Source organism: Conger conger, chromosome 2, assembly GCF_963514075.1.
Source record: "Conger conger chromosome 2, fConCon1.1, whole genome shotgun sequence".
Lineage (NCBI taxonomy): Eukaryota > Metazoa > Chordata > Actinopteri > Anguilliformes > Congridae > Conger > Conger conger.
This window is the reverse complement of record NC_083761.1, coordinates 14,424,042-14,443,388: the sequence shown is the minus strand read 5'-3', so window position 1 is coordinate 14,443,388 and position 19,347 is coordinate 14,424,042.

The window sequence follows — 19,347 nt, the reverse complement described above, 5'->3', positions numbered from 1 at the left end:
GAAGCTGGGATGTCTTGTGCATGTACTGCTGGTGAGCAGTATTGATTTTTTTGAGTGTTGCAGTAATGAAGAACAGGCACCAATAAAGTGTGAAAAGGGCTCCCCAGGGAAGTACAGGCACTATTCCAAGACGCTGCGCTTTGAATCAAAGCCCAGTTTTTATTGTGGGCTTTACCAATCAAAACAACGCTGTCATGCTGCTCCTTGCACATGGAAAATGAACAGATTCGACAACAAATCATTCTATACTTTTCATCATTAGCATCAAAGAAAAAAGAAAGAAGCATACAAGGAGTGGCTTTGTATGTTATTGTACGTGTTTGTGAATATCCCTTAAAGTTCACTGCTTCTATAGCACACATACAAATGCTTGATATCAAACTGCTTAAAATTGCATGGTGGTAAATGATTCATTCCAGAACAACAATTTGCCATTACCAACAATTTATTCAGACCTGTTGAACACAATTTGTTTGCTTCTGATGTTCAGACGGTGGTTCAGATTGACTCCCTCTGAGCCAAAATGTTTTATTTTAAAGACTCCAATTGTCAGATGGAGAATTGAAAATGAGTCCTCTTGTGCTAATGGGGACCCCAGGAATAATGCAACACATCCAAAAATGAGAAGCATTACCATTGGGAAAATTATTTCTAATGCATTGCATGGCCCTTTGACTTTTTTTGTTTAGTCTAAAAGCAAGCATTTGTCAGTTAGATTTTGATGGTATTAGCCCTTCTAATGGGCAAAGTGTTCTACAAAAAATAAAAATAAAAATAAAACAAAAAACATGTAATTCCCATGAAGAGAATTTGATACATTTCATTTTTATTTGTCTTGTTTGTTTCATTTTTATGCTTCATTAATCAACAATTTTGTGAATGGACACATTTTTCAAATAGACCTCGTGCTACTAGAGATACAGTATATTCAAAACGGAAGTGTTAGTCATGGTTGGAATAAATCACACACTATAATGATTTTGAAGAAGAAGAACAGTAACATCTGTTAAGTTTTTCTTCTCACCTTTTGAGGCTAGCGCTGCTTGAAGTTGTCACCATTCTCTGACGCAAATAAAATCAATGTCCCGATATTTGCGAGGCATAGAATTTATTTTTTCACAGTTTACCGCGCTGGAAAGCTACCATCATTGAGGTAGCTTTATTCCCCGCTCTATTACCGAAACATAAATCCCGCTGGTGCTGTAGGCCACGCATCACACTGGAGTAGACGACCGGCGGGTTCCCTTTCGTTCTCTTTTGTGATAGTCTCACTGCACTAGCCTTACTGATGAAAAGGCAGCGAGCAGCTTGCGCTGCACTGGCGGCAGTGCCGTCTGTGAAGGAATGTGCCTTTCGTGGGAACTGTCAGGGATGATGAGGCGAAGGAAGTGTGTCTGGATTCATGGCATCCAAGTCCACTCCGCAAGTGGGGGTGATACCACGGAAGCCGTACACTGTCATCTTTTTATTTGTGTTGAATGGGGGAAACGTTAGGCTAATTGCGCCTGGAAAAGATGTTGTGAACTCATTAGAGGGCGAAGAATGCTTTGTAAAGGGAGAATAGCAGCAAAGTGAAGCTGTGTTGAGTTGGTTGGGGGCTTAGTATTGATGGCACAATTAAAATGCTGAGATATTATTAATGGATTGTAAAATAGTGTTTTATATAAGGACGCCCATGAGCATTGACAAAGACACACAGAATTCAGTAGGTTAATGCTGTGTCAGACATTTAATTGGCTTTCTGGCTTTCTACATGATCTCTATTTGTTATGGGAAAAAAAAATATTTGTGAAAGTAGAACATTTATATCATATATAATAAAATTCATCCTCCAAAGTTGTCATTTGTGTGTGTGTGCTTGCATATGTGTGAGCGTGTGAATGTGTATAGGGTTTGACCATCTTTTCCTCATGAACAGTCTGAATTCTTTGTGGCATGGATTCAACAAGGTGTTGGAGACACTCCTGAGGGATATTGGCCCAAGTTGACTCGATAGCATCACACATATCTGGCAGTTTTTTCGGCCACTGATTCATGCTGCAAACCCCCTGTTCCTTCTCATCCCAAAGGTGCCCTATTGGACTGAGATCTGGGGACTGCGCAGGCCATTGGAGTAAACTGACATGACAGTGACTGTCATGTTTCTAGAAGCAGCTTGAGATGATGTGTGCCTTGTGACATGACACATCACTCTACTGGAAATATCCATTTGAAACTGGGTGCACATAGTGGGCAGCAATGTGTAGATTTTCTGTGCCATTGAAATTATGCAAAATTGCTGGGGCCTACTGTGTGCCAAGAAAACATTTCACACACCATTACACCACCACCACCTCCACACTGTACCATTGACCCAAGGCAGGACGGATCCATGGATTCATGCTGTGTGTATTCAATTCTGATCCTACCATCACGGCAGAAATTAATCGTGGCAAACTATATTTGCAGGAAACCTTTTTTTTTTTTTTTGCCACCAACACCTTTTTAATACAAACGGATGCGACTTAGGTCTAACAATGACACCTAGCTGATTTGTTGTTCACAACAAATTACATTGATTAAAGTGTATTATAACAGCCAAATAAATGGTCATAGTAACTTGGATCACATTTCTTGCCCATTTTAATGTTTGGGTGAACAACAACTAAAGCTCCACCATGTCTGCATGCTTTATATACTGAGTATCAACCACATGATTCCCTAATTGTATGTAATAAATTGGTCACTGAGCTATATATACAGTATGCACAACAAAGAAAGTAACAGTGTGACTATTAATAGTTGTAGTGTTGGAAGAATTTATGTGCGTATAGAAGATTCATTGGAAGGGCACCACTTAAACAAGAATCGGGTCCGTACCTCAGCTAGAGTTCTTTGTTTCTTCATCACGTTGCTTTTAATCCTCCCTGATGAACAGCAGTCCTTAATGTTTCATGTAATTAATTTCTGGCAAGTACAACACAAAGTAAGTACACAACTCTGGGCCAAACTGGAGCATACGCCATCCTGCTGCACCATCTGTCTGTACAAGCAAGTGCAGAAACATGGATCTGATCCAGAGCCGCCCGTCACGGTGCTGTGAACCACAGCCAAGGCGGAGAGAACTTTACTGGACCCCTAGTGGCCTGACAAGTCCCCGGTGACCTCCCAATAGATTGCAGACTATTTGAACAAAGCTGCACGCCATAAATGTAATGCACTGGGAGCAGAGAAGAGGAAACACCTGTACGTCTTGAACACACCGAAGAGACAACCTTACATGTGATGTGATATGGTATTAAATGTATTTTTTTGATGTGTGCTCTTATGATTCCTCTTAGGCAGCTGTGCTGTGCTCAAGAGTGATGCGTATAGTTTTCCAGGAAAAATAGAAAAAATGTCAATCACCAAGAATATTAATCTGCATGACATTCCTTGAAAAGTAAATGTCTTTCTTATGTTTTCATCGTTATCTGTTTGGTGTGTGTGTGGGTGTGTTTATTAGTAGAAAAGGTGTTGGTGGTGATGGTTAGTGTAGGGTGGTGTTGACAAAGTGGGAGTCCATAATGTCAGAGTCTAAAGTAAACAAAAAAATATTTGCAGAGCAGATGTGATGGTGGGTGCAGTATCTGGTACTTTTTCAAATGACTCATGGTAATCCCTCAGAAAGGATATAAACGCTTAATAATGAATGATTAAAATGCAATTGTCTGCAGTATACTTAGAAATAGATTCAGCTTTGAAACAACATTGTCTTTCTCTAAGTAAAAATCATTCTAAATGATCCATATATGTTACTGTTTGATGTTGATGTTTTTTTTCACAATGTCATACCATCCTAACTCAGGTTTATAGATCAAATTACATAAGTTTTGAACTCATGCTAAAAGATCTGACCCATACCAAGTCTGACCGAAAATAATTCCAGACCAATAAAATAGCACATCAATTTGCAGTCAGCAAAGGTCCAGTCATCACTAAAGCAACAGTACTTCACAAGGATGCCATTAGATGAATTGTGTACAGGTGACTTCTGTGTGCAAGCTTAACAAACACGATTCCTGAGGCACAGACAACAACTTAACAAGCTTCAGCTGAAAATGGAATTGTTCTTTTTACATAAATGATTGCATACTGAATATTTATGCTACTCGCACCTCTCCTTTCCTGCCACTTATTGTATTTTGCAGGCCTTAATTCCTTGTCTTACTCCACTCATTTTTTAGTGGAAGCAATTTAATTCTCTGCCCATGTGACAACGACTGAAGCCCACACAACAGAATCTCTCATATCTTCCTTCAAACAGTGTCATGTCTCAAAGGGGTACTATCTCTCTTCTCTGGAAGTGGTGTGGCTGCAACTGCGGATGCTTGAATTTCATCAGAAAAGTAACCATTTCCACATAAAAATGGGAAACTGATTACGTTACGCAAGGCTACATTATTAACAATCAACTTCTGTATGAGGAGAGAGACATAGTGACTATTTTCAGTGTCATTCTTTCTCAACATAAAAAACTATGATCACAACTACCAAGTGCTGCCATTCAATAACTAATGAGTCATGAACCAGTCAAAAGTCTGCTTTCTGTAGCAATGCACCCAGAGCTGGTTCTATACATAGGCAGCATACGCGATTGCTGATAGAGCCCATCTGTATGGACTCTAGCGGACCCAACCCCCACCCCCACCTTACAAAATCACAAACCATCCCCCACACCCCCTCCCCAAGTAGGAAATAACTGAAAAGGGGGCATCCAGGGTAAATTTTGCCCAGGGGCTCCAATAGTCTAGAGCTAGCCCTGTCAGCAGACTTTCAAATCAGTGAGATAACATAGGACAGGCCCACCTATCTTAGGCTTGGTGAAGGCTCACAATTACCAGAATCTCAGGACAGAATAAGATGAGTAAAGACTTAGAGGACACTTAATAGGTCTATATTTTCAGGCTGCATGGTAGCAGTTTGTCCCCTGTGTCAGCCCAGTTTAAGCGATGAGCTGAATGAGGGAGGTTGGAAAATAGCATGCCACCATAACCTCTGATATTTCCCCAGAGAACACAGAGGCTTCCCCAAGCTGTCCCCTTCAATGAGATCACCCAGCAAAGATCAGAATTTCTTAGTGATTCCATCATTCTAATCTAGCAACTTTTCACAGATACAGTAGCAGACACAGCAGACATACAGCACGGCACCATATCAATTAATACATTGTACCAACAACAAGAGTAATCACTCTTGCAAGTGGACATTTGCCTCTTGTGTTTTTTGTTGTTTAATATTGTGCAAAATCATTTTGCATTTCATTTTTTGCCCACTAACTGCAGTACCAATATGATTAAAAATGTATAAATGTGACAAATTAAACGCTTACTAAAATTAGCTACTTATGTCAGGAAAACCATATTGCAGTTCAACTGAAACTAATACTTACTTAATGTAGCACTGCCATAATTACAAAAAATATGCATTTCAAAATGAAAAAATAATGAAGTAAAAGGGAGAAAAAACTTGTATATATTTTGCAGTAATAAAAATTTATATTTTGCAATATTTTGGTATATTGACAAGGCTGACGTGAATAAACTCATAATCAGACAGCCTGCTTTTCTTTCTTCTTACAAAAGTAGTGGAAGCAATAATTAGCAACGTGCTTTTTGAAAACACTTTGTTGTTGCAGTACGATGGTAACTCAGACATAAAGGCCGTCTCAGACACTGAAAATGGAATGTTATTCCAAGGGGGGCCAGGGGTTGTACAGGTTATGAGACGACGATGGCGGGGAGAGGGCTTGTTCAAATAGCTTAGAAGACGGGATTGGCTTTAACTTTTCAATATATTTTCGGTCACCTCTTTACCCTCTTATGGGGTTGTTGGCAAACTATCAACCTGATGCTTCACCCGGGGTGTCGGGTGTAAAACAATGCGTGCCACTGCCGGGATTTGATCTGCGGTGACACGGTTGGCGGCAGGCGTGTGTTCTGAGCGCAGTGGATGGGTCGCGTGGCAGGGCAGACTCCGGTAAAGATTTCCACAGCGTTGAGCTCTGGAGGCCCCTAGAGAAGCCATTCTGGTGCCAATCTAGGAGCTTGTCTGGAAAAAAAAGTTATGTGTGTACAGAGCTATTTTAAGCATACGGTCATGCTGTGAATTCTGAGCACTGGCTGACACTTGCAGAATTCATAAAACAAAATCAAAATCTTAGCGATGGTTACACAACTGTCTTTTTGTCATTTTTATTTTTTTGACTATGTACACTATTAAACATTAGCATTTTATTTTGTCACGTTTCTGTATATTTTTTCTTTGCTTGGAGTGAGAGTATGCATTTTGCATTTGCTTATGGAATTGGTAAAGTTATTACATGGGTTGTTTTGAGTAAAATAACTTGCCCCTTATTGTGTATATGGCATTAAAACAGACTTGATTAATGTTCAACTAAATGCTTCTGGTAATTAAATTTTTTTAAATCATGTTGAAGAAAGGAAAAGATTCTACAGATAGTTAGTGTCTTGATATAACCAGACTGATAGATTTAAAATGTTACTCTAGGTGACCTACATACTGTATATTTTAGCTGTTTACTAGGAGTTCTTCCAGTGAGGCCACATTGAATGACGTAAATGAATGATTTTCGGAATGGGTGTTCTTCTCAGTGGAATGAACCCTTTCATGCGTATTTATCACAAGTGATCTTGTTGTTTTCATCTCTGAATTCTGATAAGCCTCAGATGAATACCATTTATGAAGGTGTACACATAAAGGTTTATTGTGATGCTAAACATGAGAGAAACACAGGAACCATTGTTTAGTGATACACGAAGGCTTGTTATTCTCTGTGTTCCCTGTAGCTTTCTACCTTCAAAGACAATGACAAACAACCAAAATATACCTCTTCTTGATATTCATCTCATCAAACAATCCAAAGAAGAGGTTGTCACGCAGTTATGGCTGTTTATGAAAATGTGGATATGCCTGCTCCTTCTGTGCACAGCAAAATTTTAACATTAAATAATATTAATACCATATATACAAAGGTAAAATAATGTACAAATGCATATTGCAAACTGAAGGAATTATTAAATAATATATATATTTTTTAAACCTAACCCCAAACCAAATCATAACTGAGACTCTGACCCTAAACCCAACACTATCCCTAAAAACAATAAATAATGTTTGTAAATATAGCTTATGTATATTGATAGTTGTTGGCTGTATTTTTAGTGGCTCAAAAATGAAGTTCCTGGTGGAAAGGTCATTTATCTGTCATCCATAGCAATGAATTTATGGCACCTTTTATGAAATGGCCAATCTAATTACACTGGTGTAATTAGTTATTTTATGTGCTTTATGTAATTAATTTATTTACAATTGAAGTTGTATAACCGATTTCCAGGATTATATTAGTCTTCTCTCTCAACATTTTATTTTCAAAAAGTCTTTCTTTCAAGGCTTTATATATTGATAAGGCTTTCACATTGAAGAACAGTTTTCTGGAACAAATGTAAATGATATGACATATACAGCCGAACATTTGGAATAACAAGCAAAGACTCGCAAATATATTTACATAATATTGCCACAGATTACATCATATACAGTAGAGATGTGAATATGAATATGTTTACACAAAGAATGTCACCTTGTATCCATATTTCCCATGGACCAAAATTAATGGCTGAAGAAACCTTTGGTCCCAGTGTCCAGATAAAAACCTTCACACACACACTGTAAGTGACATGCTGTCTGGGTCTCATACCTTTCTTCAAGTCCTGCAGGCTCTTTTAGGCACTTCTTACAGGTAACGAGGTGAAACCATGCCATCCTGTTTTTGGAGCTTACTAGTCGTTTGCATCCTGCAGTGTAGCCTCTGTATTTCTGTTTGTGAAGTCTTCTGCAGACACTTGTCACTGCTACATCCATGCCTGCCTGCTGAAGAGTCCTTTCCATCTGTCGGGCTGGTGGTTGGGGAGCTTTCTTTATTATTTTGCTATCAACAGTCGAGCTCTTCCTTGGCCCTCCAGGCCCTTTGTGATTACTGAGCTCATCAGTGCTCTTAATCATGTTCCAAACCATTGATTTTAGTAAGTCTGAGGTTTGGCCTATGTATCCGACAGTTTTTCTTTTCTTATTTCTTAGCCTTAAAAGACTGACCTTGAGTTTCATTGTCATAACTCTGGTCCTCATGTTGATGAAGGCCAATAACAGACTTCAAAGGCCTAGAATCAAGGCTCAATAATAAAAGCTATCGTACACCTGTGATTAGGAAGTTATTGAATACACCTGATTAATCAGAAACACCTGCAAAGCCATTTGTCTCATTTGTCTCAAACATCCCCTGAAATAGGAGGACTAAAAAGTGTTGTCATTTCTACATGGTAAAACCAAAGTGTATAAAAATACACTTTAATGAAGCCGACAATCTTTAAGCAGTGTGGTACGCATTATGGAGCCTGTCCTATAGATGGATTTGTATTATAGCCTATTTATATATCAATATATTTTTGTTAGTACCAGTAGTATACTACACTCAAAAAATATGTTTGAACAATGCATTACCCAACCAATAAAACAGAGTGGGTCCAATCTGCTGCCCTCATGAACAGCGGTTCACAGTAGAGAACGGCTTAACCATGTTTCCGGTACTTGGGCTCATTATTAAAGACGAACAAACCGGGGATCAGAGCACACGCTGTGGCGATCACCATGGCGCGTGATAATCAGCTTTACAGCACGTGCGCAGGGTTGTCATGAACCATCGTTGAATCAAGATCTAAGTTGCATGCTGTGTCTCGCCCCATCCTCCTCTGTTGAATATTGCCTGTAAATCAGACTCCTCTGCTGTTGTGGCACAGTAAGACCACATAATTTTCACATTGCCGCTTTAATCCTGTGCCCAATGATGCTTGCACGTGTCATAAATAATTTCCAAAAAGGGGATTTAGACAATTAATTTGGACTAATTTCTTTTCTTGGCAAACTACTTATGTCATTCCCGTCTTGAAAATTTGTGGGCATGCTTATTTGGAGCATAATTAATGTTTTGTTGCATTCTGCTTACAAATACTTTTGCATGGGGACTATAAAATTAATCAGCGATTGCAGGATGAGAGCTTGTACGTTCACCTAACTGCTGGTGCTGAGAGCAGGAACTGTCTTCCCTTGCTAACAGTTTTTTAAGCTTTGCTGCATTTTTAGAAATAGCTTTTCACTGCTATCTATTTCCGCTGATGACTCATTATAATCATAGTGATCACTGTCCTTCAAGGCTTGTGCGTTTGCCTGTGAGCTTAACTACTGTAGCAGTTGTTCATCTTGTTTTGCCTCTTCATGTTTTGACAGGTTTTAGGCTCATAAAAACCATGCAAGCAAAACATAATGTAGGCATAAATAATGATACACACAGGTAACTGAGTAGATACATATATGTACGTATCATTATTTATGCCTAAATTATTCAGCTTGCAAATAAATAAATGAACAAATAAACAAACAAACAAATAAATACATAAACAACCGCTATGACTCTATGACCTGTTTTCTTCCCCCAAAATTACTGCCCTCAACAGACCTACCAAAACTGAAGGTTTTTTTTTTACATTCACATTATTCACATAACACATTACTGTCACATTAATGAAAGGGAAATCTTTAGATTAACAGGAAGGTGCCTTCACACCTGTGGTTGCATAATAATCATTGTAATCATAATAGCCATCATCCTAGAAGATTTTAATTGCTATATTTTTAACTACGTTTATTGTTTTACATTGCGCCATTTTGTCATCCCATTGAACAGGCTTTGTCTGGAGGAACAGCTGATTATATTGTGCTATCTGCTTTGAGCAGAAGGAGAGAGACAGATTGTTTACATTGCCCAGAGGTTAGCTGAAAAGGGAACACATGCTTTTTCCCTCGACACCTGCTTACCAAGGCAGGGACCGTTCAAGCTCCCTTCTCCAGCAATACGACAGATATAAATAGATTCCCTGAACTTGAGAATTAAGAGGGGGGGCTAGGGATTTTTGTTGTTGCTTCAAATGTGTGTTTCACTTCTTAAATAAGAAATGTAGTAACAACATCCAAAAATTTGTGCTCTACAATATGCACGCTTCGGATTGGGAGAAGACACACCGTCCGTGATGATATCTCAACAGAACAAAAGAGGTATGTTGATTGATGTGAGGATGTAAATTGACATGTTGATTGCCCGCATCAATATATGCGGGCAATCTACCCACCCACCTCTTCCTCCCCTCTCCCCGCACCCTCAGTTTGCTGTACCTAAGTGCTACGAGACATGGTGAGAAATAGAAGACTCAAAGCTGTAGGATCCAGCCCATATTTCTCCAGCTCTTCCCTACTCAGCGAGTGTGTTTAACTTGTTTTCATTTGGGCAGGCCGGCATAAGTAGTGATAAATCTGACCGAAGCATGCTATTCTGCAGCCGGCTAAAAGCACTAATGAAAAAAGGAGAGGGTAGAAAATTATGCAAGCAGGGGGAATTACTGTTCAAGGAGGCCATGTATTTTCTTTCAGAACATTTTTCTACGAGCCCTTTATCAGTAAAAGATCCCGTAGAATGTCCAACTGCTGGTGATATTTTAAATTGGCTGCACTGGTGATCCACTAAAGATGTATCCAGGCACTTGTTTTCCCAGGGGAGGTGGTGTATGTTGAGCTCTGTATAACCACAGTTGAGGTCATCGTAAGGCCTAACTCAGTGGTTCCAAAATGGAACCTATGAAGCACTCAATGAGAAAAAAACTACTTCTGTGACATACCTCTTAATGTTGCTTGGTGTATTAAATAATGATGTATTTAATATTTTTAAAGCAACTGCAAATGCTCAGAGATGGCATTTTCAATGTTTTTTGTCTTCTGTGATGGCTGCACTTTAGTGGGATTTGTTCATGCTGTCATGTTTCAACCTATAAGTCCAATTTTCTATATTAAATTATGGAAAACTTTGTCTCCACACAAATGTGGTGAATATTCAAGGCTTTACAAAATTGCTGCCTATTTTGCATCCATTTGTTTCCTTTTCATTTTCACCGTTTTTGTCCAATTTGCTTGTCACAAATAAAACAATTGAGCTGTTTGTTCACAATCTCTGCTTACCAAAATGCTGGCCAACTGTCGAAGAGATAAGAGAATAAGGAAAAAAATGTTTTATAGGCCTATAAAAATCTTCACTCAAAATGATCTCAAGGTCTTATCCTCTAGCGATGGAAACACAATAACCAAAGCAATCAAAGTAGCTGAAATGAATGATGTGTTAATGAGCAAAGTTTATCACCTTTTCTGAAATTAACTTTTAAAAACAGCAACAGATCTGGCGAGTTGCCATTACCTTTTGTTTAACAAAGCTGTTCAACCGCTTTTAGCATGTTGGCCCACAGGTTAAGTGTTAATGGAGCTCTGGTTGATATACAGTAGCAAGTTTAAGCGCAAGCAAAGCTGAAAGATTATTAAAAAAGACGGCCTTTGTTGATGAAGAGGGTCTCAAATCCCCATGAAAGCAGAGACACAGCAGGGTTCTCTGGATGTGTAATTGGACCGAGTATCTGCAGTTCAGCTGGCATTTATGCTCCGAGGAGAACTGAGACAGCATTTGAAGGAAATATTAAAACTCTCCTTAAAACTGCAAGAAAGGTCATTGCTTCATGGCATGGCTGCATAATTTTCATCCTCTGTCTAAAATAAGTGATGTGCTAAATGAACTGCGTTTATATAGCGCTTTTATCCAAAGCGCTTTACAATTTATGCCTCTCATTCATCCATTCACACACACACTCACACACCAACGGCAATTCACTGCCATCCATGGCACTAACCAGCTCGTTTGGAGCAATTGGAAGTTAGGTGTCTTGCTCAGGGACACTTTGACAGACATTGTGGAGGGTTGCCGGGATTGAACCGGCAACCCTCCTACTGCCAGACAATGTTGCTCCATGTATGATATTCATAACTAAGCAGCAATTCCACATTTCAATCCAGTCTATTTCAAGTAATTGCAATTTGGATGTTTGTCTAGGCGGCACAGATGGTGCAGTGGGTAGCACTGCCGCCTCACAGCAAGGAGGTCCTGGGTTCGAATCCCTGTCGGCCAGGGCCTCTCTGTGCGGAGTTTGCATGTTCTCCCCGTGTTTGCGTGGGTTTCCTCCCACAGTCCAAAGACATGCAGGTTAGGCTGATTGGAGAGTTTAAATTGCCCGTAGGTATGAGTGTGTGAGTGAATGGTGTATGTGCCCTGCGATGGACTGGCGACCTGTCCAGGATGTATTCCTGCTTTTCACCCAAAGTATGCTGGGATTGGCCCCAGCCCCCCTGCGACCCTGTTAGGATAATGAATGAATGAATGAATGTTTGTCTATTATAATATTATCATGCAAAATATACTTTTTTGTTTGTTTGCGCTAAAGATAAAGAAAAAATATATGTCAACACATACATACTGTAAACATTAACACTCTTGATGATGCCTCACAATTCAGGGAGAACTCTATAGTTGAACATTTCAAGGAAAATGGGAACACTCATTTAAATGAAAAACCAGCAAGCAATTTGTAATTCAATGTTAGTATTGCTGTCAATAAATACAGGAACACTGTAATCTGAGTACATGCTGCATCTCTAACCCATGTTTGAATGACAGCAAAATTGTAAAACTAGAAGACTGAAACGTTTTTTTTTTCTCTCCTGTCATTTTCAGATCAGGTTCAAAGAAAGTGCCTACATGGCCAATTTTACACAGGGCGTTCCATAATCAAGGGGATAGCACACATGACCTGGGTGCCTGGAGGCAAGACCAACAGTAAATATTTGAGTTTCATTTTCTACCGGTGCAGGGGTCAGGCTAAATGGGGTTCCCCACACTGAGTCCATTGATTCCCTGTGTAATTCACATCTAAGCTCTATCATTAAGAGGCAGCGGCCTGTGCTAAAGTCGGTTCCCAGCCATCGGGAATAGAAGTAGGAACATTCCCTCCAACTATAATCCTTTCGATGAACCACAGCGGTACAAAGTCAGCACTGCATGACCTGTTTTGGCCTGCTAAAAATTTCAACGCAGTAAGACTACAGTAAGTTCTAGTTACCTTTGAAATCAGGATCTCAGTTTCTCCACCAGTGAGGTGGAGAAACGTGATTTTCCTGATCTAAATCTTGTCTCAAACAGGGTGTGGTTGAACTAAGATCACAAAAAACCTGTGTCCTTTCCTACATTTGCATGGGTTGTAATTTTAACATTAGCCTTCCATGCCACAGTGACACACAGCACATTTGTACTTCTTTGTAAACAAGACCAAGTGAGCCTTTAGCTGGACCCTGTAGGGGAATATGTAGGTATATGGGTTCCCCCATACCTGTCAGCGCAGAAGTGGAACTGGAACCTCTCCCTTTTTTATGAATAATGAAAAGATATAACGTTATATTGGTGATAAAACTGCTCTCCCATGAAACCAGAAGCGATGTTAAATACAACTCTCATTTATAGGCTGCACTTCCTTCATTGAGGCATTTCCATCTCGGAATGTTAGAAAATGTGTATTGTGGCTTTAAGAGCAATGCATTGTGGTTTTGGTTGTGATATGGTAGTAACTTTGAGATTGCCCCGGTTGCGCTACATATAGTTTTCATATTGATTCTATTAGCGATGCTAGGAATACTGTGGAAAGAAATGAGCTGCCAATACCATCTGCTTCATGGAATCAATGCCATTTATCTCTTCACTCACTTAACACAGCGGAATGAATGGATATTTTAAGAGTGGAGTTACCTATCCCAACTATGGCCGGAAAGAAAAGTCAGCAAAGGTACAGTAACAAGAAGATGTAGGAACGTTTGTTTATATTAGGGGTGAGTTTGAACATTCCACTTGTGGCGCACATCTAGTGCAAATAAGTTTCCACGTGAAACTTCGTGGAGAAACTGAGTGACAAAGTGAAATGCAAATTGTGCGGCTTGCATTTTAAAGGAAACTATTTGAAAGAAACAATACAGCCATATACCGCATCTACAACCTTGGCAGACAGTTCAAGATATAGACTAAACAGGCAGCATATGGCTATCCTTTTTTGGCTAATCAAAACCAATCAACGTTACGTGTTAGATGTACACACGCTGTTCTTATTGTCTCCCCCCCCCTAATTGCCAGTAATTGTGTTGTATCAATACTCCACCTCATTTCAAAAGCTTAATGATAATGATTTCCAATGCTTTAATTGATGTTTTTTCCCAAACATGACTATTTTTCATGTTTTCAACAGTCAAATATCAAATACATACAGGCAGCACTTTTCCCATATTGCCATTACAACATTGTGTTTATGAGGGATCAATGCCCCGGGTGGCAAGCTCAACTGAATATTTCAGTTTGTATACATTTACCGCCTGTCTCTGGAAAGCAGACAGGACCAGAAGTGTATTTCTCAGATCTGTTGTGTAATTTAGCCTACTTTCTGTATGCATTTACTGGCTGCAGCACAGATTTCAGACTGCCAAAATCCCAGACTGTGTTTTGTTTTTAATTTCCCATTTAGATTGCACTACATATTATATTTTCAGTGGGTTTTTTCCCAATTTGGATTCAGATTTCCCATAGTTCTGAGATACCACATTTCAGCATCTCTAGGCTACATTATAGATATGGGCACTAAACTAATTTTACATACAGAATAGTGTATTATCTGTTTCTGGTATCCTGAAGATATGATAATGATATAGTTTTGTGGGGAATTCAGAAAGCATATGATTCAGATTCACATTATCTTATGCGGACCAGAAAATATATATATATAGAAAACATTAAATACTGTTGCTCTATGGGCAGCTGTGGACACATTTTTTTATTATTATTATTATTATTTTTCAATAAAAGTTGGTTTATGGTAGAAAATATCAATCTTACAGTAGTATTGTATTTTAAGAAATATAGCAATATATCGTTTTCTGCATGCTGAAATAGACAGTATATGGTTAATATGGTTAATAACTAGTTAATGGCCTGAATGTCTTCAGATTGTCCATGATTTACATGCAAGTAATCATTTCATTCACTCAAAAATGTTTAAAATAAAAATAGAAAGCAAAAAATATCTTGTTCAAATGGTAAATGGACTGCATTTATATAGCGCTTTCATCCAAAGCATCTCTCATTCACCCACTCACACAACACAGTGATAGACTGGCATGCAAGGCACCAACCAGCTTTTAGGAGTAATTGGGGGTTAGGTGTCTTGTTCAGGAAGCCCAGGGTGGAAGATCGAACCAGAAACCTTCAAACTGACCTCCTGAGCTAACATTTTCAGTAAAAACAAGCTACAGCTACTTTGGTTGCATGTAAAGCCCCTGATAAATTCTTCAGCTTCCTCTTGGTTCATATACTCACTAATTTTCAAGATTTTATGGTCTCATTATTTCATTACATATTTGCTGAGCAGGCCATGACAGGAACTGTATTGTTACCCCATTGTGAGTGAGAAACGATATAAATACACACATTCAAATAAAAATGTATCCACCAATAATTACTTTAATCATTTACCCCAAATGATGCTGCAATCACTTTATCTTTTACAATGCAGCAAAGCAGAGCACTAGCAATGGTTAAGAATTGTGTAAATCATTTTCATGGGGACATGAAACACATTTTATGAGGCCAAACTGCCTTTTCGTTTCACATAAATAACACGTAGTTGTTCATTACAAAATGAAAAAAAAGCTGTGTCCGACTTTTTCGAGGATGTAGGAGGTGTGTGTTAAAAAAATATCACAATGTGTGTATGAGGATTCTGGTTCAAACGTGCCTCTCTTCAACACACTGAAATAATGAGTAAAAGTTCCAAGGCACACATGGATATAAAAAATAAAATAAAAAACCATGGGCTAGAACATATTTAAAAAGTGCTGGAAAGCAAGGCCTGAGTACTTTTCCTTTTATCCACTGAAATAATGCACTTATGGAAAATGGAAGGAAGAAGGTTGCATTCATTTCGGGAAAATGTTCTGGAACTGGGGAGATTAATTCATTCTATCGACATATACTCAGTGAGCAATGTATTAGGTAGACCTGACCTATGCACTGGCAAATATATAATCAGCCAATCAAGTAGCAGCAGCTAAATGCATAAAAGTGCGTGAGGTCAAGAGGTTCAGCTGTTATTTAGACCAAATGTCAGAATGGGGAAGAAATGTGAGAGGTCAGAGGAGAAGGGCCAGATAAATAAGCACGCATTACAACAGCGGTATGCAGAAGAGCATCTGTGAACACGCAACGTGTCAAACTTCAAAGTGGATAGGCTACCGCAGCAGAAGTCTAAAAAAATAAGTCTAATAAATACCAAATAAAGTACTCACTGAGTGTATGTCTTTTCTAATAAATAAATAATTCAACAAAGAATGAATAAATAAATAAATCAATCAGTGATTTTTTCCATTTGTTTTCTGGGACACACCTTTTGATTATGAAAACTGTGAGCTTTGAAGTAAAACTACCCCATTCTTTATATTTCTTTGCACTGGAATGAATATACAGAAAATGCAGATGTTTACCTTTTCAGAATCGGGTTTCAGTCCTTAAGGGACCTGAATCTCATGTGAATACTGAGATAAAAATGAGCTTCTACTGAGAAAAGGCTCTCTGTAATTAATGTTGCATTTCATATGCCTCAAGTAGCTGGGAAGCTTCTTATTGGTCTATGATGCCCTTCAGTGCTTTAGTTGAAATAATTATGTCTTATATCAAAGGAACTTCTTTTTTATTCATGTTTCCTGGTGACAGGTACAATTACTTTACTTTTCAATTATCCTTTTTATATGCAGAATATTCAGGCTTGCGTGAAAAAATAATCTTTACCGAGAAACAAAACACAATTCTGTCCTTATGTTGACCTTTAAATCCGTGATCATTTTTCGAGGACAGCGTAAGGCATTTGTGACATTGTATCAAGTGTCTTGGAAAAGTAATGTATGGTGTTCATTGATGAGCACCAGTGATGCCCACAACATCAATCCCCTGTTGACTCTTGTTGTCACTTCACTGTTTCCTTTTGTTGGAGAAAAGAGGTCTGTGTATCTGGTGGAAGATGACTTTGGGCTTTGAAGTGTATGTAAGCAGGAAGGGAAGACCAAAGACAACACCTTTCTTCTCTGACTCCAGAACAATGAACTCTGCGGATACAACTACAGTATGCTCTCACCTGTACTCTTTTTATATCTAAAATAAATCTAACCTAGGGGAAAAAGCATAGAGCATCTACCTATCTATATATCTATCTATCTCCTGTCAAAAATAAAGATCTAACCTATAGTATTTCAGATTGATGGTAACATTAACCTGTTGTCAAAATGTACACAGGTTTGATTTTAATGTCGTCTTAAACACAAACATAGTGAAGGCACATAAAATTTAGTCTATAAAGATTGTGTGTGTGTGTGTGTGTGTGTGTGTGTGTGCGTGTGCGTGTGTGTCTGTGTATGTGTGTGCATGTATGTGTGTGTGCGTGTCTGTGTGTGTGTTTGTGCCACAGGGCCACAATGTTAGCTCCATGGATGCTCCACTAATTGAGTAGACAAAGTAAAATCTGCTTTGCATGCCTTTTTCTGGCATAACAATTCTAACCATGAAATCCGTTCTCCGCTCAGTTCTATGCTCAGTCATTTTTTATTTTATCATAGTTGTACTAAGTCACATAAAAGGAGAGCTAGCACAAGGAGCAGAAAAAATGTGGATTCAGTTGTGTTTTCTGGAAAACCTCCAGAGAATTCGATCAGGTAGCCGGAAATTTATAGCAGCTCCCAAAAAGCAGAGGGAGAGGTAATGATGATGAAATTCCTGAAACAATTTCCCAAACTTCACTTCACCGCCTCTCTTCATGACTACAGTGCAACTATGATTGGTGTACAGTCACAAGTGTATTAGATTCTGAAAGAAGAGTACAGCGTGGGACAGCTTGCCTGATAATGTAGTATAGTCAGACACCACCGGGGTGCTTAAGTCAAGATACTCTGCAGAGAAATAATAACTTAGTATTGTCATGATGCATTTTTTTCTTTTGTAAAGAGACAATTGTTTGTTTATTTTAAAATATATTTATTTATTTATTATTTAGGTTTCACCTAATTATACTTTTTGTATTTTCTTTGGGGAGCAACCTTTCCGGTTAATGTTGGCATAGTACCACCTGGCCAGCAGAAATCAGATGTGGAGGATCTCCACCATATTGTAATCAAAGTTTATCCAATGCCTGGATGCAATGGCAATGGCACTGGTGGAGGTGACCTGTGCATTTGCCTCCTATACAGTACCAAATACAGCATGCTGTGCTCTGACAAAGGACACCACAAAAGACCTGGTACATCAAGGAGGTGAACCATAATGTTGAGCAGCATGAATAAAATGTTTTGACAAATGCACCTACAGTTATGAGAACATAAAAAATGTTGTGGAACATGGGCCGAAGCAACTGTAATGAATGGAATACAGCACAATAAAATATAGTCATCCATTATGTAAATTTGTAATTTGTCTTGTTTCACAATAGACAGTTACATAAGCACCTGTTGAGAACACATTAGTTTGTAATATTATTTTCAGTGTTTTTACCAGATACTGTATGTAGCTATAGTATCTCAAAACATACAGATGCTGACCAGGTTCCCCCATTCAGGGGGTTCACACTTACTACCATTCAATATTTTAGTGGGAGAAACCCCTGAAGTTGGTTTTGAGATTTACTGCTGCAAAATGAGATCCTTCAGGGTTGACCTGTTCTACTGCTGGCAGAGTGAGTGACATATTTTGCTGTTGGGATGTGAAGGTAAATCAACCACTTTCCTGTCCTGATGATGAAATAAATATGTATTAGAGGGCCGCTTTCATTTACATCTAAGACCTTATAAATAAATAAAAGAAGGCTCTGTGCCCTCTACAAAAACTTATTTTGACTTATTGGTCTTCTGCTGCTGTAGCCTATCCACTTAGAGGTTTAACGCGTTGTGTGTTCAGAGTTGCTCTTCTGCATACCACTGTAATGTGTGGTTATTTGTGTTACTGTCACCTTTCTCTCAGCTTTGACCAGTCTGGCCCTTCTCCACTGACCTCTCTCATTAACAAGGCATTTCTTTCTGCAGGACTGCTGCTCACTGGATGTTTTTTGTTTTTCACACCATTCTCTGCATACTCTAGAGACTGTTGTCCATGAAAATCCCAGGCGATCAGCAGAGATATTCAAACCACCCTGTCTGGCACCAACAATCTTTGCACGGTCACTTAGATCACACTTCTTCCCCTTTCTGACATTTGGTCTGAAAAACAACTACAGGTCTACCTAATAAAGTGCTCATTGAGTGTACATGGATAGGAAA